The sequence below is a fragment of the Phalacrocorax aristotelis genome, chromosome 4 (assembly GCF_949628215.1).
Source record: "Phalacrocorax aristotelis chromosome 4, bGulAri2.1, whole genome shotgun sequence".
Classification (NCBI taxonomy): Eukaryota; Metazoa; Chordata; class Aves; order Suliformes; family Phalacrocoracidae; genus Phalacrocorax; species Phalacrocorax aristotelis.
In genome coordinates, this window is record NC_134279.1 from 84681546 (window position 1) to 84705448 (window position 23903).

Sequence of the window (23903 nt, forward strand, 5' to 3'; positions counted from 1 at the left end):
CTGTGTGTTGTGCAAGTTGTGTCAGCGCGGCCACTCGAGTGTGCTGTCTGCCGAGAGGTTCTCCACGCGGCTGTTCATGGAGTCACTCAGGAGTGAGTTACCTACAAAGGGAGAGTGTGTCACTACACCAGCCACGCCTGTTTGCTTCCCATACTGCTTTTGGTGTTTGGCCTATCAGTGTCCGCCTGTGCTTGAGTCATCTGACACGAACTGTGATTTTTGTGTGTTGCGTGGTTTGACTTTTTCTTGCAGTTTAAGTAACAGGTCGAGGGTTAAGCAGGACAGTCGAGCGAGGCGTGACGGCAAAGGCGAGCAGATGGCGTCGTGTGCTGTGACGGGGCGGGCTGTGAGGTCACTCGTCTGGGATTTCTGCCTTTGGGGTCTCTGTGTTGCCGAACAAGTCAGTCAAAAGGATTTGTTAGTTTGTTTTGCGTGGTGAGCTCTTGCTTTTGGAAAGCAGTGTCCAACATCTGTGTGCCTCTCCGTATTTCCCCAGAAGTGGGCCCGGCATTGAAGGTGACGGTTCCCCAGCCATCGGGGACGGACCGAGAATGCGAGCAGGCACCTGACGTGGCCACCGACCCGGGAGGCACGGATTGGGAGGTGAGCGGAGCCGTGTTGGCACGGTAGGGGAAAGGATGAGTCTGGAATGTGGCTGTTGGTGCAGATGCACGGTAGGGAGCCGGACACGGAAGGGAGGGGGCGAACAGAGCATCGTGAGAAGGTAGGTCAGCACGTGACAACGGAGGGGTCGTGCAGTGTGAGCACCTATGTGACTAGTTAATGAAGGGACTCACAAAACTATATGCAAAGCGGGATGTCTGCCCCGAGCTCGTTGGGCAAGGTGAGCGATGAACAGGAAGCCGTAGCAGCTGTTATTTTTGAGGTGTGGAATTGTTTGTGAGTGGGCGGCTGCTTCCAGGCGCAGGGGTCGCCTTGTCTCTCTGGTTCTCTAGGCACCGTAGGTGGCGGCGGCCGCGACATCCAGCCTCATTAGAGCGTGGGGGAGCGGAAGTTCACGGCGCTTCCGAGGAGGCTGTTGTTGCGGAAGTGGCCGGCGTTGAGTGGTGTGACGCTGAGTGATGGCACCGCACATTTGGAGATGAAGAGTATCCGTGTGACCGCAGCCCCATCCTACGTAGCCTGTGTGGCCTTTTTAAAGGATGGCTTTTGAGCCCCCAGATTTGGAAGGGAAGCTGAGGGGCCGATGCGGTCTTTGTGCGGGTGGCTGGTCGGTTGGGGGAAGTGCAGGTGGGGCAGGCAGGGGTTGTAAAATCAGTGGAGGGTACCGTTCAGAGACCAGACCAGACACGTTTGGGCCGAGAGAGGCTGTGGTGTCCTTTCTGCAAAACATAAGCATCTGCCAGGCAGAGGAGTTCCTGCCTGTGCTTGTGCTGTTGTGTGGATTTTGTAGTCTGTCTTTGTTCCTTACTGTACTTGGGTCTCAATGTGTCTGTTGTTCTCCGTGCTGAGCAGGCACCTAGGTAGCAATATTGAGGGTTTTGCAAGCCCTGGCTCATCGGCATAATGGTAACCGAGAGCTTCCTTTCTCGCATTTTAAGTCTACTGCATAGATTTGTCTTGTGTCTGAAATATTAGACCTTTATAGAAGGTCATCTTTTTGCGGCGGTGATTAAGGTGGCCTCAATACTGCTGCTGAAGAGCAGTCTGAATACGCAGAGCCCTTTTCTGGGACCTGTTCCCTGCACCTGAACGTTCTGAGGTCTTTAAGAGTGGCTTGTCGCTCGTACATCATCCTAGTTGTGGGTATATGGTTTTATTGCAGGTGATGATGGTACGTGACTTCTCTGCGGATGCTATAGCTTCTTCCTCGCTGCCGTATAGGTCTTCTCGCCCGGTGGCATCTCTGGGCCGGAAGTCCGTCGTCTTGGTGAGAGTTTTCTTAGGTGCCTCGATCACGTCGCTTGTAGTATTTGAGAGCGGTGTCGGTCCGTGCATGTCGATGCCTGTGTCAGAGCTGCTCCACCTGGGGGTGTAGCAATGGTAGAGCGGGGGAAAGAATAGCAATAAGAGTATATGGTTAATGTTAATATGCATAGACTGTTTTGGCAACGCCTGTACAACCCTCGTCGGAGCGAGTGGCCGTTGGCAGCAGGCGAGGATGGTAATTTCCGGGGTGTTTTGTGGGTGCCGAGGGGATGACCGTAGCTGCCTGGGAGAGGCAGCTAGAGTGCTAGCTGAGCAGAGGGCACCTCTCAGCTGTTCAAGCTTGTACGTGCGTGGGGCTTAACATTTGATTGAAGGTATTTCCTTTAATGGCATGCAGTAGTTGGGCTCTAGATGGTATTCCTACGTGGAAGCAAGACCTGTGGAATGGTTAAGCTGTTGCTGTGCGTCCAGGTGACTTGTTCTATCATGCTGTTCTTGCAGAGGATGAAGATGGAGCTGTGCAGGGTGATGGAGCAGAGCTGAGTAGAGCACACTAAGGCAGCGGGTCCGTGTGCAGGATTAAAGGGAAGATGCGACCGAAGGCTATTTGAGGAGCATTTCAGGCGAGCTGGGTCGCAGTGAGGGGGCGCATGGGGCTGGTGACTTTGTTCTCTTTGCTCTCAGGAGCACAGCGCTATCCCTAGGGGCTGGCAAGGTTCTAATTGTGGGGCTGGTGCCCATCGGGTGCTTTTTTTGCGTTACAGTTTAAAGTGTGGATCGCTCTGATGTTTGAGGAGTTTCTGGGCAGTTGTCGTCTGCGGCGTCGTTCCCAGATGCGTGAACAGCTCTGCTCTGTCGCTGTCTGTTTTCAGGGAGCGTGATTTCTTCCCTGCATCCTTACATTCTTAGGTCTTGTAGCTGGGCTTCTTGTGCCTCCTCCCTCTCAGTTTTGAGAGGAACTTCTTGTCACGGGCCCTGACGCTCTTCTAATCTTTTTGGATCGCGTTAGGGCCTCCTTGCATCACTGTCAGGGTTCTGCAGGTCTTGTTGCTGGACGAGCTCTTCTGTCCAGTTGTCTCTGTGTTTGCCGAGAGCGTTCTCTCGTCTTGGAGGCGCGCAGTTTGTAGTGTTTCTCATAGCATTGGTGTGTGCGTTTTGTGAGTTTGGCTCAGAGCCGCCTTGCTGGCCGTGTAGAGTCAGGTAGGTGGCACAGCGATGAGAGCTTAGGGTTCATCTGTTGCTATGCCAAGGCTGTTGGGGGAAAGGTGGTACCGTCATCTCGGATTGAGTGGCCCTCCTCAGCAGGCAAGGACCGTAATCACCGTGACGTTTTGTGGGCTCGGAGGCCGTGACCGTAGCTATCTGGGAGAGGCAGCTAGAGTTCAGCTGAGCAGATTACATCTGCAGGGTGTTCAAGCTTGTACGTGCGTAGGGCTTCATGTTTGATGTCATATGTTTGTTTTAATGGCAGGTTATAGTCGGTGTTCAGGAACAGTTAAGGTACTGTTGTGCAACCAGGCGACTTGTTTCGTATTGGTTTTGGAGATGCCAAGGGACGAGTCGTGCAGGGCGACGGAGGGGAACTGAGGGGACCGATGTAAGCGGGTGAGTTGGTGCGTGGTGTATATAGAGGGAAGATGTGACCGATGCCTCTATGACTCCATTGCTCCTTGCGTTTGTCTTTTGGTTTTGAAGTAGCGTAGCAATGAGCAAAGGAGGCAAGTCGAGCAAGGCAAGTGGTGATTGGTGGGCTGAAGTAGCAGCTCTTTTCTGAGGTGTTGTGTTGCTGGGGAAGGTATAAGCAACACGTGTCGTTTGGGTGTTACGGACGGCGGGCGAGCTGAACATGGCACCTGGAAGTGACGTAGGCCGGGTGGGAGGCTGTCGAGGGAAAGGAGTGCGAGACGGGGATCGGTGCGGGCAGGCTGTGGCATCGGGCAGCATCTCAGGAGGTGCCTTTTCACTTGGCGTTTTGCAGGTGCCACTGGCAGGCTCGGAGTGCTGCTGCCGCGTGCCTATGAGAGGTCTGAGAAGGTGGGGCAGCGGCCAGCATCTAAGATCAGAGAATGCTGTGGTCCGTCGTCGAGCTCTTCAGTTTTGTAGGTAACACGTGGGCCGTCTTTGGAATGGCATATGAGCATTAGAAGTGAGCTGGGTAGTAATGAGGAAGTCACGGGGCGGTGATTTCTCACGAGCGTAACGGTAGTTTACTGTGTTGATACATTTGGTGCCACAAGCGATGACGGAAGCGGGGTGTGATGCTGGAATCTGTGCCGAGCAGGTGAGCCGATGGGCATGTTCGTTTTGATGAGGGGGGGTGCTCTGGAAGAGATCTGTGTTGACCTGTGTGATACTTATTGCTGGCTCTGGGTTTTTTTCTTTTTCACATGATGAAGAGGCACCTGGCCACTGCAAGAATATCCTGGTTAGCTGGTGTGTTTCTTGTTGTGAAAGGATGCATAATCTGACCCATCTGAAAGCGCCACAGTGTGACTTTGGTTAGAAAGAGATTTTGAAGAATTGAGATATTTCTTATTCAGTGAGGTTGCATTCTATGAACTTGCCATCAGAGTGCATCTTAGAGATGATGTCTTTGTCAGTAGAACTCATCAGCACAAGACTTGCAAAGTATTGCTTTTTTTTAAAGATAAAAAAATCAATGGTCCTTGCAGAGATCCAAGCACAGCACATACTCCAAAGGTTGATGGCATTGGTAGTGCTTGGGTTCTCAGTTGTAACAGTCGAGATACCATAAAATACGGTTCCCCTGCATGCTTCGGTACAGCCAAACGCATTAGCATATCTGCCGGTCCTTCTTGGTAGCCCCATGTGTTGCAACACTGGGGATTTGATTTGTGTAGTTTTTTGTTGTGGTATTTTTTTCCCCCCAAAAAAAGTAAAACTGTATCGGGGATCTCTTCACTCACCGATTCTTCTGTCATAAATGAAAGTTTAAAAAAAGCTAACATCGTCTGATTTACGATGTGACTTGCGCTGTTTCAGCTGTAACTGCCGAGCAGATGTAGTGTACGATTTGTTAGGTGTACCTAAGCAGGTAGGTATTTGTTGTAAATATTTAATGAGGGGCGACTGAATGTTGTGGGGGGGTGTTTCCTGCCGGTATTTTGAGGGAGCGCTCTTAAGTACTTTATTTCAGTCTCGCTTTCGACGCGCGTTTCCCTGGCAGTTCAGCAGCATCTCTTGGGCGGGGCAGCTGGGCGGACGCCCCTCCTGACTCCGTAACACGCCAAAACCCCCCAGTCACATTGCTGCTGTGTATTTTGGAGATAGATAATCTTATGGCGGGCATGAACGGCTGTGCGAGTTGAATGAACGCAGAAGGAAAATGGAAAGCTTTTAGAGCCTAGACGCTCATATTGGATGTGCGTAAACACGCGCCCGCCTTCTCAGCACAAAGTGAATTACTGAGATTTATTCTTAATTTTTTACGTTACTCTTTCAAGTTTGACACGCTTCACTTCAGGCTTCATGGAGCTAGGCAGCAAGACGTGCGGCAGCAGGGCGAGGGCTGTAGCTGCTGCGGTGGATCTGTAAGCGGAGGTTACGGTACAACTTTGCCCCGCAGCCTCATGGGGTTATCTCCCCGCAGCGGTGCCATAAGGAAGGGATGAGACGTTTTCCAGCACCAGCCAGAGCGTTCAGTGTTATGCAAAGGATCTGTTCAAAATGGTATCGGTTAGTCTTAATACCGTTTTCAAGTGTTCCAATCACTCTAGCTTTTAAAGGATGTGTTGTGTTTTGACATGACCCGTTTGCCTGGAATCTTGCTGTGGCTCAATTTCCTTCCTATCCCTTATGTTGACTGAGCTCCTCCATTTTCTTCTGTGCTATTTTATTAACATGCTGAAATATAGTTTGGGATTTCTGTTTTTCAGATGTCTAAGTGTCTCGTGATGCTCAAGAGATGCCTGCCGGTCATTAAGCGTGGTGAAGGTAAGGGGTCATCCCTCTGCCTGGAGGCTCCTGGCTCTGTCTCCAGCGGGTGCCCCGCAGGTGCGGCCACGAGGGCTGCCCAGTGGGGAGAGTCGGGGCCCCCAGGGACCGGGGCTGTTTGTCACCCCGGGGAGCCCGTCCCAGTGCGGGAACATGTCCGAGCAGAGCCCGAGAGAGACGTGACACCGTCCTCTGGCACGCTCCTGCTCTGCCATGGGGCAGCCGCCAGCCTGCAGACAGGGGCTGGGGGGGCTGCAGCTGTTTGGGGGGCTGCCCCACCTTTTAGATTTCAGCAGAGCTCCCCCTTTTCTGGGGGGTGTGGGAGGGGTGTGTGTGTACCTTTGTAAATGGCACTATTAAAGTAATGAGCTGCAGGTTGGAGCAGATTCCCTTGTTTAGTGCCCTTCTTGGGGGTGAATAAAATTGGGGGAGTCCTGGGGGGGGTGTGATGATGTCATGTGGGGTGCGCCGGTGTCACTGGGGGAGCTGATAATGCGTCAGAGGAACAGGTGAGGGGGGGCGTCATGTAGGGGTTCCCGCCCAAAAAGGGGGGTTGCAGCCCCAAAATGCCTGAAAATTCAGGGGGGCTATTACAAAAACCTCTTATATATATTGACATGTAATATTAATTTATAGATGTATAAAGGGATTTTGAAATAAGAACTTATCTCTCCTATATTATATAATGGATTTCAGGATACAAAAATTCTACATCGAGATACAGGGTTTTAAAACACAAAAGTAACTCGACTGTCTATATATCTAGATCAAAAAATAAAGGAGTTTAAAGTAAAAAGGATAGATGAAGGAATTCAAAGCAAAAGAAAGTCTGACTAGAGCGAGCATCTACGCTTAGTGTGTGTTACATAGTCTAAGTAGATTTGTAATCTAAATAGAGGTTATATAGAGTGAAATAAGCCTAGGTATAACTGTAAGTAGATGTCTAAATAGAGAAGTCGAAAAAGATTGAAGTGTCAAAGGGTAAGTAAGCAGATAGCTAGTCTAAATAGCTGTTTTATATAGGTGTTAATATGGAAGTCTAAACAGGTATGTGTAAATAGATATTCTGTGTAAGTGTAAATAGCCTAAATAGGTGTAAGTGTAAATATAATAGCTAAGTCTAAACAGATACTGTATGTAAATGTAAAATAGATAGTATATATAAAATATAGATGTACTCTGTAAGGATGTGTAAGTAGACACATGGTGCAAATGTCTATGCTATGCAAGGTTTTAAAATGCAAAGAAACCATGTTGATAGAGATGTTTATAGAGAAGATTTAAAAATTAGACACACACCCCACCCCCCAATCAACTGAAGGCACAAAAGCGCTTTCAAATGCTGCCCCTTCCCCGTTCTCCTTCTCCCATCCCGATTTGGGGCCGATTCCCCCAAATGGGGACTTTCCCCTCTGGGGCTGCGTAGGCAGCCTGGGAGCTGCTGCCAGGGCAGACAAACACTCCAAAGCCCCTGAGTCTGGGTCTGCAATGGGGGGTGAAAAACCCCAGACAGGTTTGGGGGAAAGAAAACAATTCGGGGCTCTTGGGAAAGCCCACTCCTGCTGGGTTTGTGCAGTTGGAAAGGAGGGGGGGAAAAAAAAGTGGGGGAGGGGGGGCGGAACCCCGCTAACCATTCTCATGCACAAAAGCAAAAAATCGCCAATTTCAATGTTGTGGAAAGGGTGAAAAAAACCCGGAAGTGAACCGTTTGGAAAAGCAATCCCAACTTTTACCTTATGGAAAAGCAAAAAAAAAACCCCAAACGGACAAAACCAAAGTAACCCGAACAACAACAAAAAAAGCCAAACCATCCAACCAGAAATCACCAAAACTAAATAAACCCACCGAAAACCCTAAACTGGGGAAAATTTGGGGTGAAACACCGGCAGTTTGAGGGGCATTGCTGGGGCTTATCTGGAATGGATTCGCCGGAGCGGGTCAGTTATCTGGAGCGGATCATCTGCTGCAGGTTAGCCCAGGTGAGTTGCCCGTTGTGGATTATCCTGGGGGGACCCCCTGGTGTCAGTCATCCCCATGCATGTTCCCCATGGCGTGTCTGCCCAGACATGCCCCTGTCCAGCAGTGTCCGCCTCCTCCCCCGCCATCCCTCTGCGTGTGTCTGTGCCCTCCCAAACGCTTTCCCCTGAAATGGCCCCCCCGCATGACTTTTTTTCCCCGGTGACATCCTCCCTCTCCCTGGCCTCCTGTTCTGTGCTCGCTGAAGCCTTGTGCTTACGCAGGATGAGCAGAGCAGGGTCCTGGCAGTGCAGAGGCGAGGCGAGGCGCTGCCAAGCCAACGAAGCCCAAGGCTGAGCAGTGCACAACTCCTTTGCAGGTCAGCCACTGGCACCTGGTCTGCCTGGCTGCCCTGTGCCCTGACGCACAGCTGCCCCCCTCACCCCAGGCAGCCTGCCTTCAGAAGGGCAACTGTGTTCCCCTGATGGATTTTCTTCTTTAACCCTCTAGGACCTGTTGACTTGCTGCTCTCCCTGTCACAGCCCTGATGCCGCAGGCCTACAGCAACTGATGGGGCTCACTCTGGGGGGGTGGGGTGTGGGGGGTGGGGGGTGGGAAAGGGGACCTTTCTCCCCAGGTCGTTTGTGCTGCTTCTCCTCCCTAGGGCGTGGGGTGGGGGTGAGTGGGGCAGGAGGGAGGACGGTAATGGCCACCTGATTTTTAAAGCAGTCGAGACGGAAGGACTAAAATGCTCGAGGCACTTTGGTGGTGGGCGGTGCGGAGGCAATGACTGACGCTGCTGGGGCTGCGGGAGTGGGGACGGTGCAGAGAAACATGAGCTCTGCGCACGCAGTAACAGTTCCGTTATCCCGGCGAACGTGACCCAGAGCCGGCGCGGGTCTTGTCCCAGAGAAGAGTCACGGACGTCGTGCCGCTGCCGCCGTGCTGTGCTACGGCAGCCGGGAATCGCGCATGCGGAGTGGCGATGGTGGACCCTGCTGACACCGTGCGGCCAAAGTGCGGTACTGCACCCGGAACACGCATGCGCAGTGGCGACGATGTGTCACTGCTCGCTGCTGCCACCGAGCGACCGAACCGCGGAACAGCGGGGGCCAGCTGCGCTACCCTGCTCGCGGCAGTCACCGAGCGCTCAAAACCGGGTACTGCAGACGGGCAGCCGCCCGTTCCCGAGGGTGAAGTTTTTCCGCTGGTCGCTGCTGCCACCGTGCAAGCAGATTCCGGTACTGCAGCCAGGCAGTTCCGTATGCACAGTGGCGCTTTACTTTCTGCCCCTGCTTCCACCGAGCGCCCAAACCCTTACAGTGCATGTGGGCAGCCGCGCATGCGCAGTGGCGCCTTTCTGCTCTCTGCTGCCGCCGTGCGACCAAACAGCGGTACTGCAGGTGGGCAGCCGCGCATGCGCAGTGGCGCCTTTTTCGCTCTCTGCTTCCACCGTGCGATCAAACCCCGGTACTGTCGGTGGGCAGCCGCGCCTGCGCAGCGGCGCCTTTTCTGCTCTCTGCTGCCACCGTGCGACCAAACCGCGGTACTGTCGGTTGGCAGCCGCGCCTGCGCAGTGGCGCTTTTTCTGCTCTCTGCTGCCACTGATCGACCAAACCGCGGTACTGCAGTTGGGCAGCCGCGCATGCGCAGTGGAGCCTTTTTGTGCCCGCTGCTGCCACCGAGCGACCGAACCGTGGAACAGCAGGGGGGAGCTGCGCTACCCTGCTCGCGGCAGGCACCGAGCGATCAAAACCGGGTACTGCAGACGGACAGCCGCCCGTTCCCGAGGGTGAAGTTTTTCCGCTGGTCGCTGCTGCCACCGTGCAAGCAGATTCCGGTACTGCAGCCAGGCAGTTCCGTATGCACAGTGGCGCTTTACTTTCTGCCCCTGCTTCCACCGACAGCCCAAACCCTTACAGTGCATGTGGGCAGCCGCGCATGCGCAGTGGCGCCCTTTCTGCTCTCGGCTGCCACCGTGTGACCAAACAGCGGTACTGCAGGTGGGCAGCCGCGCATGCGCAGTGGCGCCTTTTTCTGCTCTGTGCTGCCACCATGCGATGAAACCGCGGTACTGCTGGTTGGCAGCTACGCATGCGTAGTGGCGACTCTTTCTGCTCTCTGCTGCCACCGTGCGATGAAACCTCGGTACTGCAGGTGGGCAGCTGCGCATGCTCAGTGGCGCCCTGTTCTGCTCTCTGCTTCCACCGTGCGACCAAACCGCGGTACTGCAGGTGGGCAGCCGCACATGCGCAGTGGCGCCTTTTCTGCTCTCTGCTCCCACCGTGCGATGAAACCGCGGTACTGTCGGTGGGTAGCCGCGCCTGCGCAGTGGCGATTTTTTTCTGCTCTCTGCTGCCACCGTACGATGAAACCGCGGTACTGCAGGTGGGCAGCCGCGCATGCGCAGTGACGCCTTTTTGCTCTCTGCTTCCACCGTGCGACCAAACCGCGGTACTGCAGGTGGGCAGCCGCGCATGCGCAGCGGCGCTTTTTTTCTGCTCTCTGCTGCCGCCGTGCGACCAAACCGCGGTACTGCAGGCGGGCAGCCGCACATGCGCAGTGGCGCCTTATTGCAAGGGTCTCCAGTTCTGCAGGGAAGGCAGCGGGATGTGACTTGGCAACCGCTCTGAGGAGTGCAGGGTCATTCGCTGCGATGAAGTCCGGGTCTGTGGCTGGCCCGGAGAGGCAGCAGAAATCCCAAACCCTTTGCAGGGGTACCGGCCAGATTAGGGCAACACCTGAACAGTAAAACCATTTAGGGGAAGCAGAGCTGGGCTGCACCGTGTGGCCAACCTCCCTCTTCTCCGTGAGTCCCAAAGGGGCAGCTCCAAGAATGTGCTGAGAATTCATCCCTTGCGCTAAATATGAGACATAAGTAGCACCCACCCGTGAATTTTATTTTCTCTCTCGCTCTGCAGCTCCTGCCTGCTTGTCTCTCCTCAGTGCTCACCTGCACCCGTGCTCGGATGGGGCAGCTGAGGGAAGGTACTGCCATCTCCCCAGCCCCGGCGGACCGCCCCTCAGCTGTGTCCTCTGTCAGGGAGCGTCATCATCTCTCCTGCCTCCCAGAGCGTGTCCTGTAGTGGCAGACGCGCGGGCTTTTCCCTGCACGCGCATACGGGAAGGGAAGCACAGTGAGAGCTGGGCTTGTCAAACAGTAATGGGGGTGGTGGGAAGCGTAGCTAGAACCGGAGAGCTACAGCGCAAAAGCAAAGCGGACGGGACACAAAAGTAAAATGGTGCACAGGAATGCTGAGGAGAGAACTCCCACAGCACACAGGAAATCAGTGTCAGAATCTATTTTCTTCTGACTGCCAAATTAAAAATAATGGCACGCTTTGCAACGCTAAGCTCGCTCTAATCGTCTGAACTGTTTCTTTCCAACCCCCCACCGCCCCCAGCACACCGTTCAGTCTCCTCAGCCTGAAATGCCTTGTTTTCCTTCTTTTTTTTTTTTTTTTTTATGACAGGGCAACTTCTGTTCCCGAGGTGGTGCCTACAGTACAGCTATCTCTTTGAAGGCAGTTTGGTTTAGGTCAGAGAATGTTTAGCCTGGACTGAATCAGCCTCTGTTTCTATTTCTGGAAATCATCGGTCCTGTGCATAAAGCCCGGAAAAAAGGAAATATGAACCAAAGGACGTGGGGCCTGCAGGGGTAGGAAAATATTTGAGAAGAGGTTCAGTGGGGAAATGATTGTTTGTCTGTGGGGCGTCCAGGCAAGCAACCCAGCTGCTAGAAAGCGGCGCTGTCCCCAGGATGGCCTTGGCGGTCCCGTTGGAGTTGGGGGAACAAGGACAAGGCAGGGTGAAGCACCTGACCTGCCGTGTGGAACGTGACTGTACAAAGCACGTGTGATGCACTGCAAGTTCATTTGTTTAAACTGTGAGTTAAAGAAGGTGTGCAGTTGCTTTGTAAACAGCCAACGCTCTAAAGCTACACCCATCTAATTGCTAGCTATATTAAATCTATCGTATTGCTGTTTCTGCATTAAAAAAAATAACAAACCAACACACCTGTGTAAGCACGTCTAAGTACAATGGAAAACCACTGTTTAACGCGTGGCATGTGTGGGTTGTTTTTTTGGGGTGGGAGGGTGGGGTGTATGACAAAAACCTGCGAGAGACACACACACATACGCACATATAATGTTTAGCGCTCACCTAAACCCAAAAAAGAAAATCCACTCTTTATTTTGCAGCATTAGCATTAGCTTCCAGCGCACAGCCTGAGCGCGTACCTCTGCTCTCACCATCTGCTCCCTCTTCAACCGTGTGTGGCTGTCATCATCAGCTTGCACAGGCTTTCCTCGTGCAAGTTTCCGCGACAGCTTACGAGAAGGCAGGGAAACAAACCCAGCAAGACGTGTAGTGCCTTCCTCTATGGGCTCCGTCCAGCCTTTTTTAAAATGAGCAGAAAAAAAATCTGCTGCTGCCTTTACCCTGACTGACTCTTACAGAGAGCATCTGACTTGACCCGCAGCAAAGGGATGCCCCAGGCAGCAGCACGTATTGGCGCGGACTGCGGTTTCACCCACCTGTTTTACTGCGCCGGTCCTTTCCCACGGCCGATGCCGCAGATGTGGCGCAGCCCACCCCCAAACCTCTTTACGAGGGTTCCCTGGGCTCTGCAAGTCGCCTGCTGGACGTGTTGCTCATTCAGGCACGGGCAAAGTCAGCTTCTTCGCTGGCCTCGGGCCAGGGCAGCCACGTACTCGAGGGAAACTGAGAATATCTTCAGCGAGATCTCACCGGGAGGCTGGGACCTCATCAGCAGGGGAGAAGGCCAAGCGACTGACACTGAAAGGGAGCTCTTTGCTAGGCTGTAGATCGTAAAGTTAACAAAGAAAACAAACCTGCCTTTTTAAAAATGCCCTCTTTTGAGTCTGCCACATTTGTTACAGATTTTTAAAATTGCAGGGTATATCTCCTACAAGCCTCGTGCAAAGGGAAGTGAGTACCTCTGGCTCTCAGGACAAGGGGGTCCCTCAGGAGCACAGGCGCTCACGCCAGCCGGCATCTGGCATAGCACAGGGCAGGAGCTTTGGCAGTAGTACGTGAGCTGAGAATGAGAGTCAGGCAGCACTGCACGCTTCTCCTGTGAGCCGCCGAGGCTCGCGCGCTGTACCTTCCACAAATAAAAGGCCAGAAGAGTCAGCATTTCTGCTAGTTCCAGCCTCATCCGTACCCTCGTTAGTGTAACTGTAAGCAAGCGTCCCGTAGCGACTGGGAGCGTGGCAGCTGGGCTTCCTGCGCTGTCTTAAGTTGTGCCCTTGGAGAGACCCTTCTCCGAGCCCCGGGCTGGGTGGGCTGCGGTGCCGTTCAACGCTGAATAGGCACGAAGGCCTATAAACAAAATGTATTTATATTGCACCCTTACCCGGCAGCCAACCGCCACTTTATTTACGTATTCTGCACCTCCTGCCGACGCTTTTAAACTTAGCCGATATTGCCGCAGTTTTCACTGACGGGGCAAGGGACTGCCACGCAGCAGGGGGAGTGTCTGGGTGTCTCCCACGGACACAGACGTCCTCAGCTGGGTAGGGACAGGGTGAGAGCTGGAACAACTCTGCTGACATGTAAGGGCCGTCCCAGGGCAAGGCTCCTCGGTCTGGGGGCTGAAAGGCGAGCTGCGCTGGGTGGTTGGTGTGGGAGTTGTGGAGCAAGTAGGGGAAAAAAAAACCAACAAGAAAAAACCATCCAAATGTTTCACAGCAGGTAGAAAGCTTGGCAGAAAGCAAACTGAATGCTGTAAAGACAAAAGCCGAAAGCCGGCTATGGACTGTACGAAAAGAGTCAGTGCCACGGAAAGAGGTTATTTCTTCAACTGACCATAGGAGGCTTTTTGTGAGAAAACACAACACCTCTTCTTTCTGCTATAGCGCAGTAACGGGCCAGAGCGTGCGAGCGCCTTTGGCAGTATCGGTAACGGCCGGGGCACGGCCGAACGGCCAGCCCACCTTCCACACAAGGAAAACACCATTTCTCTGGAACGCCGCGCAGACCCAGGACGGGTAAGGCGGAGGCCAAGCCCAGGCGCCCCCATTGCCAAGGACCACCTTGGCCTTGCAGCGTCTCACGCTTTGGGGTGTTCTGCTGGCCGTGGCTAAGCTCAGGCCCTCTGCTCGTGGCTGCCCCCGGTCCCCCGGCGCCGGTCGGGCCCCAGCCCCCAGCGCGGTGCGGCGCAGGGCAGTGACCCAGCAGGGCGGCCCCACGGGCCCCAGCCCCCCCCCCCCCGCCGTGCCTGCGGCCAGGGCCCCGCGGCCGCCGGCCCCTTCCTCCTCTGCTCGCTCCCGGCGCGGACGGCTCGGGATGTGTCACGAGGGGCAGCCCCGTTCAGCAGCTCTCGGAGGGCGCGCGGCTCTGCCCGGCCGTGACCGGGGCCCGCAGGGGTTTCTCGCTCGCTCGCTCGCCCCGAAAGGAGCCGGCCCCGAGCCGGCGCGTCCCCCCCCGCCCGGCCCACGGCGCCCTCGCGTGCTGAGCGCGGCCCGGCCAGCAGGGGGCGCTGGCGCTCACCGGCTGGGCGCGGGGGCGGTCCGGCGCGGGGGCGGGGCCGGTGGGGGCCGGTCCTTCCGGCCGCCCTCTAAGGGCCGCCCCGCGGGGCTCCGGCTTCCGGTGGGAGAGCAGCGCGGTGGAGCGGAGGTGGGAGCGGTGCGTGGGGCGGCTGCGCCGCGAGGTGTCTCTTTGCGGTGCCGGGGGCCCCTCTGCGGCCCGGCGTGGGAAGCCCGTGGCCGGCGGAGACTGCTCGGAGCTGGGCGGGGAGCGCCGCGGCAGTCCGACCGCAGGCAGCCATCCCCTGCGGTGGCCGCCAGCTCCTCAGGACTCCTGGAGGCCTGGCAGCGCCCGACCCTCGCCTGCGGCAGCCGCCTGGGAGAGCAGCGCGGCCGTGGCCAGGGGCCGGAGAGCGCTGGTGAGTGAGTTCGGGCAGCGGTGGAGGCTCCGTGCGGGCCCGGGCCCGGGCCGGGGTGGTGGGGGGGGCTCCGTGCGGGCCCGGGCCCGACCCCGGGGCGGGGGGGGTGGTGGGGGGGGGGCTCCGTGCGGGCCCGGGCCCGACCCCGGGGCGGGGGGGGGTGGTGGGGGGGGCTCCGTGCGGGCCCGGGCCGGGGTGGTGGGGGGGGCTCCGTGCGGGCCCGGGCCCGACCCCGGGGCGGGGGGGGGTGGTGGGGGGGGGCTCCGTGCGGGCCCGGGCCCGACCCCGGGGCGGGGGGGGGTGGTGGGGGGGGCTCCGTGCGGGCCCGGGCCGGGGTGGTGGGGGGGGCTCCGTGCCGGGCCCGGGCCCGGGCCCGACCCCGGGGCGGGGGGGGGGGCGGGCGGCTCCGTGCCGGGCCCGGGCCCCGCAGAGAAGCCCTGGTCGGGCATCGTTCGCTTTTGCACAATGTAGGGCTTTCCCCGTCTATTTTCTGTGTACTGTGTTTTGGGCCACCTGAAACCCTTTGGCCGGGTAGGTTTGGTGTGGGGAGATGGCAGGTCTGGAGCCTGAAAGATCTCCGGTGGGGGGCGGGGGAGGTATTTTTGCCTTAAAACTCTGAGCCCACCTCGTGTGTCATGTCGTGTTATCACGTCGTGAGTCTGGTGACTGTGGCAAATGGCTCAGTTGGGCGTTTTCTGATAAATAACTTCTGAACGTGTGCGTGTGTAGGCACGGGGAGATTTGTGCAGGGTGACAGAGCCCCTTGTGCTTCTGTGCTAATGTCTACCTGTTCTAGACCTCCAGTGTTGGAAAGCCTTTGTTTAGTGCCTAGTTGTGCCTGCATAACAAATGTTTTAGCTGCTGATGTGTTATACCTCTGCTGTGAACTTTTTCCTGGGTGGCTTGATTGTTTCTGGTTGTCCGTGTAAATCTAGGCAGATATTTTCTGCCCGGTGGTGAAGCCTATCGCTTTGGATAACAAAGGGCAGGAGAGCAATAAAGAAAAAGGTGATTCGTCTGCTGCAGCTCCTTGGAAACGATTCGTTCCTTATTTTCTGCCGTTGGGGAGGTGTTGTGCTTTCCAGATAATGCAGCCTCTCCTGTGCCTGTCCACGCCGTGCATTTTTGTCCTGCCCTTGCTTGAAAAGGCTCTCCTTGCCTTCTTCCTCTCTGCTGCAGTTGGCTTAATCTCTCGCTGCTGCTGCTGGAAGAGGGATAAAGGGAGTGTTGTCGATCGGGTTGTTAAAAGCTTTTTCGCGGGCTGTAACGCGCAGGAAGGGGTGGGGGAGGGGGGAGGATCAGGCTGCGGGGAAAATGGGAAACCAACATCACCTTTCCCTCCTACGGCGCAGCCCGGCTGCACGGCTCCCCGGGGATGCCCCTGCCCGCGGGTGTACCGTGTGTGCGCCCCCCCGCGTGGGGCGGGGGGGGACGACACCCCCCCACACAGTCGGCGGCACTGGGGCAACCCCTGCCCCAGGGCTCCGCGCTTGTACCCGGCTCTCCCCGCTCCGGCACGGCACGCGGCTGGACGCACCGAGGAGACCCCGGGGCGGCTTCTCGTGGCTGGGCGAGAACAGGGCCTGGCCCCTAGCAGCAGAGCGGGCACCGCCGGTAGCTCGGAGGAGCGGGGCCGGCTCGGCTCGAGGCGTCAGAGCGAAAAGGGACGGGAACCGTCCCGGAGCGTCCGGGGGGGGGGGGTGGGGGGGGCGGTGGATGGTCCGGCGGCCGGGTTCGGCTCCGTGCCGGGCCGTGGGGCAGCCTGAGCCGCGCCGGGGGGCAGGTGAGGAGCCGCGTGGCCGGGCACGCTGTGGGTCGGCGGGTTTCGGCTGTGGGGTCTCCCGGTCCGCGGAGTCCCCGGGGGGGGGGGGTTGCGGGCAGCAGTGGCCCCGGGCCGAGCGCTATCGTGGGTCGGTGGTTGGGTTTTGGGGCCGAGCCCGTGCCCGGCCGTGGGGAAGTAGGGGCAGCCCCACCCGGCTCTCGGCTGCTCCTCGTTGGGGTCGGGCGGCGGTGGCGACCCCGGCGGGGGCTCCTGTGGTGCCGGGCGGGTCCCCCCTTGCCCGCGAGGCAGGCAAGGACCCTGGCTGCTGCCGCCGCGGTTTGCTGGAGGCGGGCTGGGCCCGGCCCCCTGTGGGGTTGGGGTGCGGGCCCGGCGGGCCCGGCGCTGCCGGGGAAACGCGGCCTGCGAGAGCAGGAAGAAAGCGCTGCCGGGCCGGCGCTGGGCTGCCCCGCCGGGGTGCGGGGCCGGGCCCGCGCAGTTCAGTTCCCAAGGCCTCCCCGACAGTGCCCGCGTGGGCCGTGGGGGTGCAGGGCTGTGGGGCGGAGGGGGCCAGGACGCAGCCAGGCTCAGCTGGTTTGGTCCCTGAACGGGGAGAGCACAGCTCTTCTGTTCCTGGGCCTTGAGACCAGGCTCCTGTGGCTGACGCCGGGGCCCCGAAACAGATCGAGTCGTGCGTATTGAGGACCTGAGCGAGGAGACTAAGTCGTGTGGTTTTGGGCTGAGGAGCAGAGGTCAAGTGCTGCATTTTTGGGACTTGAGAACAGGCTCAGCAGCTGGGCTTTTTGGCTCAGAAACGGTCCCAAAGTGAGTTGGTTTGGGGGCCAAAGGCAGAAGCCGGTTTGGCTGCTTGTGCAGGCTGGGGGGTTGGGGTGGGGTGGGGGCATTGGGGGCTGCAGGGGAAAGCAGGGGTTGGGCAGGGTACGAGGACCCTCCCCGGAGGTGGGGGTCCGGTCACATTGGACCCCGAAGTTCGGGAGGCCAGCATGCACCAGAGCGAACTCGCCACCTGAGGCGGGTCTCTGGAGGAAGGGTGCTTTTTGGATCCAGCGCAGCGCACCCTCTTTGGGTCCAGCTCTTCTTTCTGTGCTGCTTAGGATAGTTATTAACCAATTAATTAATCATACAAACTAAGTCACAACAGCTCTATCGGCTCCATCGTGGTTCGGAGCTCTGAATCAGTTTCATTTGGTGTCTAACACGTTTTTTCCCCAAGGAGAGGCTAAGTTTCAAAGTTAATTAGTTCTCACAAGTGTGTGTCAGTCGATAAAATTGAGTTATGATTATTAAAACCACAAAGGTGACATGAGTCTCACAGATCTGGTCTATTTCTGAAAATGTATTCATCCCATGCAAATGTCTTCGGGATACAGATCATCTGCACTTCATGCTCTGACAAGACAAGATGCTGAGACAGGGATGAGCTCCAAAAGGACTGCTGAAAAGAAAAAAAAAAAACGCACTCCACGAAGTCATGGGTTTTTTTTGTTTGCATTTGGCGGGGCGGGGTGGCTTTAACAAAAGAGTGCAGTGTTGGCTGGCAGCAGCCTGCAGAGCATTTTTGCTGCCTGATCTCTCCTTTTCTTCTCTTCCACTCCTCTTTCAGGGCTGTAATTGTCATTTGGATAGTTTTAGAAGAGCAGTTAAGTTCCTCGCCTGTGTCAATGTGCTGGTAATACCAGGAAGGTGAATGCTTGAACTGGTCGGGCGGGTGGGAATAACTTGGCTGCAGGTAGAATTTCTGAGGGAAGACCAGCAAAACCAGGAAGCAAATAGCAAGTTCCCAGAAAATGTGCGGGTGTCAAACACATAAAAGTTTCATTGCCGAATGTTTTTGGGAATATGTTCCCAATGGCTATTTTTAGTAAACATAAATTTTCAGGAGATTCAGGGTTGTGTGTGGCAAAACATGTCCCTCTGTTTTTGTGTCCTGCCGCACAAACGGCCGGCGGCAGGGCTCTTGTTCCCCGCTCTCGATATTGCCACAGCAGGGCTGCGATATTTCGACCTAAGTGGGGATGGGTTTAGGAATGGAAGGAGAGAGGATGCCTGTGTTCTGTAAGGGCTATGAATGCTGACCCTTTGTCTCTGTCTGCCGCTTTTCCTGTGCGGGTGATGAAGCTGTTTTACTTTTCTCTGTTGTTCCTGGTCTAAATAGCTGCGAAGCTGTCGCCGCTGTGGGTGTGCAATTTGTGTTGCTGTGTTTCTGTGGAGTTCTAGCTACGGCTCGCTTCTAGTGTGGCCAAGCGTCAAGGTAGGGCTTTCAGTTTAAAGCTTCAGAAGCGCTGCGCGCCGAGATGGGTGTAGGTGAAACTGCTGTTGTGCCTGCAGCTGTGCTCGCAGGGATGCTGGGTGGCTCCGCATCAAACCGGCGAGGTGCGCGTGGACCTCCGTCAGGCTGCGCCCTGGGTGCGCGAGCGTGCGGTGTTTTTGCTGTTCCGGCTTGTATGTGCGAGGGCTTAACGTTTGATTTAATGCATTTCCTTTAACAGCAGGCTGTAGTTGGGCTCTAGACGGTATTCCTACGTGGGCACAAGAGCTGTGGAATGGTTAAGCTGTTGCTGTGCCTCCAGGTGATTTGTCAGTAACACTTTTTCCAGGTGCAGATGGATGAGTCGTGCAGGGCAACGGAGGAGAGCCCAGGGTAGCGCTGTAAGAAGGTGAGTCTGTGTAGTACTGGAGGGAAGATGTGACTGATGGCTATAGGGCTCCATTATGGGTTTTACTCTTTTTTTTTTGTGATCCGAGGGCGCTAAGCGATGAGCCGAGCGTGATGTGGGCCCTGGAGGTGAGTCAGGCAAGGTGACCGGTGCTTGGTGGGCTGGAGTAGGTGTTCTTTTTCAGGTTATTCAGGGTTTTTTCTCCTTCTCTTCACTTTCCCATCCCAATTTGGGGCCGATTCCCTCAAACGGGGACTTCCCCCTGTGGGGCTGCTTATGCAGCCTGGGAGCTGCTGCCTGGGCACAAAAATACCTCAAACCCCCGACTCTGGGTCTGCAATGGGGGGTGAAAAAACAGAAAGAATTCTGGTGGAAAGAAAACAACTTGGGGCTTCTGGGAAAGCCAACTCCAGCTGGATTTGTGCAGCTGGAAAGGGAAAAAAAGGGTGGTGGTGGGGAAGGAACAACCACCTAAAAGCACCCACCAACCATTCTCATGCACAAAACCGAAAGTGAAAATGACCATTTTTTGTAGGGTAAAAGCACAAAAAGTCCCCACAGAACTCAGTAGTTTGGAAAAGCAACCCCAATTATTACATTATGTAAAGAAGGCGGGGAAAAAAAGAAAACCAAAACAAAACCCTATCACAACCCTGATGCCGCATGCCTACAAGCAGTTCCTGGGGCTTATTCTGCGGGGGTGGGGAACCCAACCTTGTTCCCCAGGTTTGCTGTGCTGCTTCTCCTCCCTCGGGCATGGGGGGGGGCAGTGGCATGGACAGTAGCAAGCACCAGATTTTTTTAAGCAGTTGAGAGGAAAGGACAAATGCTCGAGACGCTTTGCTGTTTGGTGCAGAGGCAATGAACGGTGCTGCTGGGGCTGCGAGGGGGAAAGGTGCAGAGGAATAGAAGCTCTGTGGATGCAGCCAAGTTATGGTTTCTGGATGGTATTAATCGAGAAGAGTAATTCAGATAATGCCGCTGCCCAGCAACCAGAATTGGGTACTGAGCCCAGGAGCCGCGCACGCACGGTGGCGTCCCTGTGATCCACATTGCTCTCTCCGCAGGTAACAGCCCTGCGATGCTGCAGTGCCTGCGAGGTGATGCCGCCGTGCTCGTTGCTGCTTCCTGGTAAGGAAAGGCCTCCTCCGCTCCTGCTGCAGCGTGGTGGTGTGTCGGACACGATTCCCTGTGTCGGGTGAGGCCTAGGGCTGCCGGCGAGGTGAGCGAGCCCCTTTGGTGGGTGCAGGGGTGCCTCCTTGTGTGCCTGTACTACTGGGGCTGGTGGGATGGGAAGCTTCAAACGACCCGCCGAGGCAGGCTTCTGGTATGCTAAAGGCGAGTGGGTGAGGGCAGCCCCAGGAGTTACCCGGGAGCTGATAGAAGGGAAGAGGGAAAGGAGGAGGAGGATGATGACCCCTTCCCCCTACCCAGGGCGCAGAAGGTGGCCGACTCCCCAGCTCACCAGAGCTCCCCCTCAGCCTCCCCTGGCCCCCCTTGCCCCGTGCGCCTGCCCCCAGCTCTGGCACGAGCGAGCTAGGCTAAGTGTCTAGGAAGCCTCATCTCGTAAGAGCTGTAAGACACCCATGTATTCTCTTTAGGTGGAGGACGACCTAGAGTCTGGAGCTGCAGAAGAGGCAGGGAGGAGAGAAGGGGAAAGAAGCATCTGAACGGCTAAATTGTGCCAGCAGCGCTGAGAGCGAGAGTCGCGGTGAGTCCTGGGTCACTGGGGCCCCGTTGCCTCTCTTGTGCATCCTGGGCCCTCCCTGTCTCTTCCCTGGCCCCCTCTCTTTCCTTACCTGCTGCAAAATTTTTTTTTTTGCGCCCCCCCACACCTTCTTTCTCCATCTCGCTCTGAGTGGCTCCCTGCCTCCCGGTCTTTTCAGTCCTCCCTCTCTCTGTCCTGTAGCCTGTGGCTACTTTTTCTTTCTCCGCCTCTCTCTGCCTGGCTCTGGCTCCGTTTTTATTTTTTTATTCCTCCTGCTCTGTCCTGTAGCCTGTCGGTATTTTGTCTTTCTCTGGCTCTCTTGGCCTGACTCCCTGCGTTACCGAAAAACGCGGTAAAATCGGAAACAACTCCTCAACGCCAATTTAGTATTGAAGAGCAGGCGTTCTTTATTCACGGCGCCAGACGCACGGGGGATCGCTCCTCCTGGCGTGCGTACCTGACACACCTTTCCCCTACAATTTGTAGATCAAACTTTTACGCATTCATACATATTCATTATTGTCCTGTCTACTGATCGGTACAAACTTGCTTGTTCCGTATGTAAATTACTGCGCAGGCTCGGTGGTGGTCTGTGAGTCGGTGGTCGCGATCTCCCCCTGCCGGAATTGCCTTTTGCCTTCTTGGCTCTTAATCTTGGCAGCCTTGGCTAGTTTTCTCAGTCCGCTACACGAAACGAGTTTTGTCATCCTTTTCTGACAGAAGCACGTTGTCTGTTGTTCTGTTGACATTAACGATCGCCTAGTGACTAAAATGCAGATCGACAGATACACTGATTCGTACGCTCCATGTTCCCGTAATGGAACACCGTCTCTGGTTGGTTGATTTCATCGCTTTGGTTACACCTGTTGCTGTTGTTCAGCGTCTTCTTTTTTGGCTTTGTGTGATTCTCTCTGTGATTCTGTTTTTCTCTGCCTCGCTTTTCCCAGCTCCCCGTCCCTCACTTTGAATGCCCGTTATCCTTCACCAGCTCACTCTCCCTTGGTTGCCATCCCCGTTTCTGAATTCCTCCTGCTTTGCCACGTAGCCTGTGACTTTTTTCTTAATCTCTCTCTGTCTGCCTCAACGCTCCCGCCGCGCTTTTTAATTCGTCTGCTCTGTACCCTGCTACTGTTCTTGCCTTTCTGAGTTCTTCTCTGTCCAGCTCCCTTTCCCTATTCGTGAACTCCTGTTCTTCCTGCAGCCACCGCTGTTCCCTGGGATCTCCGTCTCTCTCTGTCCAGCTCCCTGTCCCTAGGTTTTAATTCCTGCCTCTGCCCGCTGTAGCCCGTCTAGATTTTTCTGTCGGCCTCTCTCTCTGTCCGGCTCCCTCTCTCTGTGTTCTAATTCCACGTTCTCTGTCACGTAGACCCGTGCTATTTGTTTGTCCTCATCTCTCTCTGTCCAGCTCCTTGCTGCGATGTTTTATTTCTTCCCTCTCTGTCTGACTTTGTAGCCCATTGCTGTTGTTGTGTTTTTTGTTTGTTTTTTTCCACTTGTTTCTTCATTTGTCTCTGCCTGCCTCCCAGTGCCTGATCTTGAATTCCTCCTTCCCTGTTAGGCCGCTGTTCCTTTTTTCCATTCTACGTTGTGTTCTCTTTGGTCTCCTGTTCTTATTCATCGGTTCCCTCCTCGCCGCCCTGTGGCTTGTCCCCATTTTAGTTTTGCCTCCCTCTCTCTCCCTCTCTCTGGCTTCTTGCCCCTGGTTTTAAAATTCCTCCCTCTCTTCTCTCTTCCCTGTTGGCCGTGTGATCTTCAGCCTTTCTCCATCTCTTTCTGCCCAGCTCTCTGTGTCTATTCATTAATTCTTCCCTCTCTGCCCTGTAGCCTGTAGCTTTTGTCCTTTCTCCATCTTGCTGTCTCTGGCTTCCCCACGACCCTATTTTAGAATTGTTTCTCTCTTCTTTCTGTACGCATTGCTCCCCATCTCCCTTTGTTTTGGGTGTTTTTTTTGTTGTTGTTTTTCTGGCTCCCTGTCCCTAATTCTTAATTCTCTGCCTTCTCGTGCTCTGTACCACGTCGCCCCATGGTTTGTTTTGTGGTGTTCCCTCCCCGGCCCCTTCCCTCCGTCGTTGGCCGTCTCGGCTCCCTGTGTCCGTGGCTTCATTCTTCCCTTTCTGCCCTGTTCTTGTCGCTTATCTTGTCTTTCTCCATCGCGCTCGGTCCAGCTTCCTGCCCCTATTCTTCTTTCCTCCCTCGCTGTTGTGCTGCCTGCCCCAGGTTCTTTGTGCGTCTCCAGCCTGCTCCTCTTCCTCCTTTGTTGGTCTGTGTCCTGCTCTTCCCTCTTCCTGCTGCCTCTCTTCCCCTCTCTCTGCTGCTTTTATCTCCAGCTCCGTCGGGCTCCCTGTCCTTCTCTGGCCGTCCTGTTCCCTGCCTCGTGCCTTCTCACTACACGCACACGCGCCCCCCCGCCCCCGTCCAGCCGGATGCCGCTCTTCTCTTCTCTCTTCCTACTGTCCTGTGCCCTGCTCCTCACCTTTGGTGGCCTCCCCCTCTGCCCAGCAGCCCGTTGCTCCAGGAGCCGGGCGACGGACGGTCCGTTCCCTGCCAAACCAGGACAAGCGCGTGCCGTGGCTTAGCCCCAGCTGGCAACTCTGCACCAGGGAGCTGCTTGCTCGCTCCACCCTCAGTGGGCTGGGGGAGAGAGCTGGAAGGGTAAAAGCGAGAAAAATCATGGGCTGAGATCAAGACTGTTTAATAGGTAAAGCAAAAGCTGTGCGTGGAAGCAAAGCAAGGAATTAATTCACTCCTCCTTTTCGGCGGGCAGGTGTTGAGCCATCTCTGGGAAAGCAGGGCTCTGTCATGTGTAACGGTTACTTAGGGAGAGAAATGCCGTAGCCCCCGCCCCCCAAGGACTCCCCCTTCTTCCCCCAGCTGTGTGTGCTGAGCATGATGTCAAATGGTATGGAATATCCCTTTGGTCAGTTAGCTGGGAAAGCTTTCCCAGCTGTGTCCTCTCCCAGCCTACTTGCTGGTGGGGCACTGAGAGAACCGGAAGAGGCCCTGACTGTGGAAGCAGTGCTCAGCAAGAACCAAAACATCTCTACATTA

The 23903-nt window shown here is 55.8% G+C and overlaps 2 long non-coding RNA genes across 5 annotated transcripts in view; both read left to right on the forward strand.

Annotated features, from left to right (window-relative positions):
* The window catches only part of LOC142056866 (uncharacterized), a 72983-nt gene that overhangs the window by 14209 nt on the left and 34871 nt on the right, over positions 1–23903 (forward strand). For all 3 annotated transcript variants that reach the window (XR_012660447.1, XR_012660448.1, XR_012660449.1), the window contains one exon: positions 20749–20858. This is a non-coding gene — a long non-coding RNA (uncharacterized LOC142056866). The remainder of the gene's footprint in view (positions 1–20748; positions 20859–23903) is intronic.
* Positions 14503–20126, forward strand: LOC142056867 (uncharacterized). 2 transcript variants are annotated; one of them, XR_012660452.1, is made up of 3 exons: positions 14503–14714; positions 19088–19147; positions 20004–20126. It is a non-coding gene; the product is annotated as an uncharacterized LOC142056867 (long non-coding RNA). The 2 variants fall into 2 exon arrangements; XR_012660451.1 differs by lacking the exon at positions 14503–14714 and adding an exon at positions 18186–18741.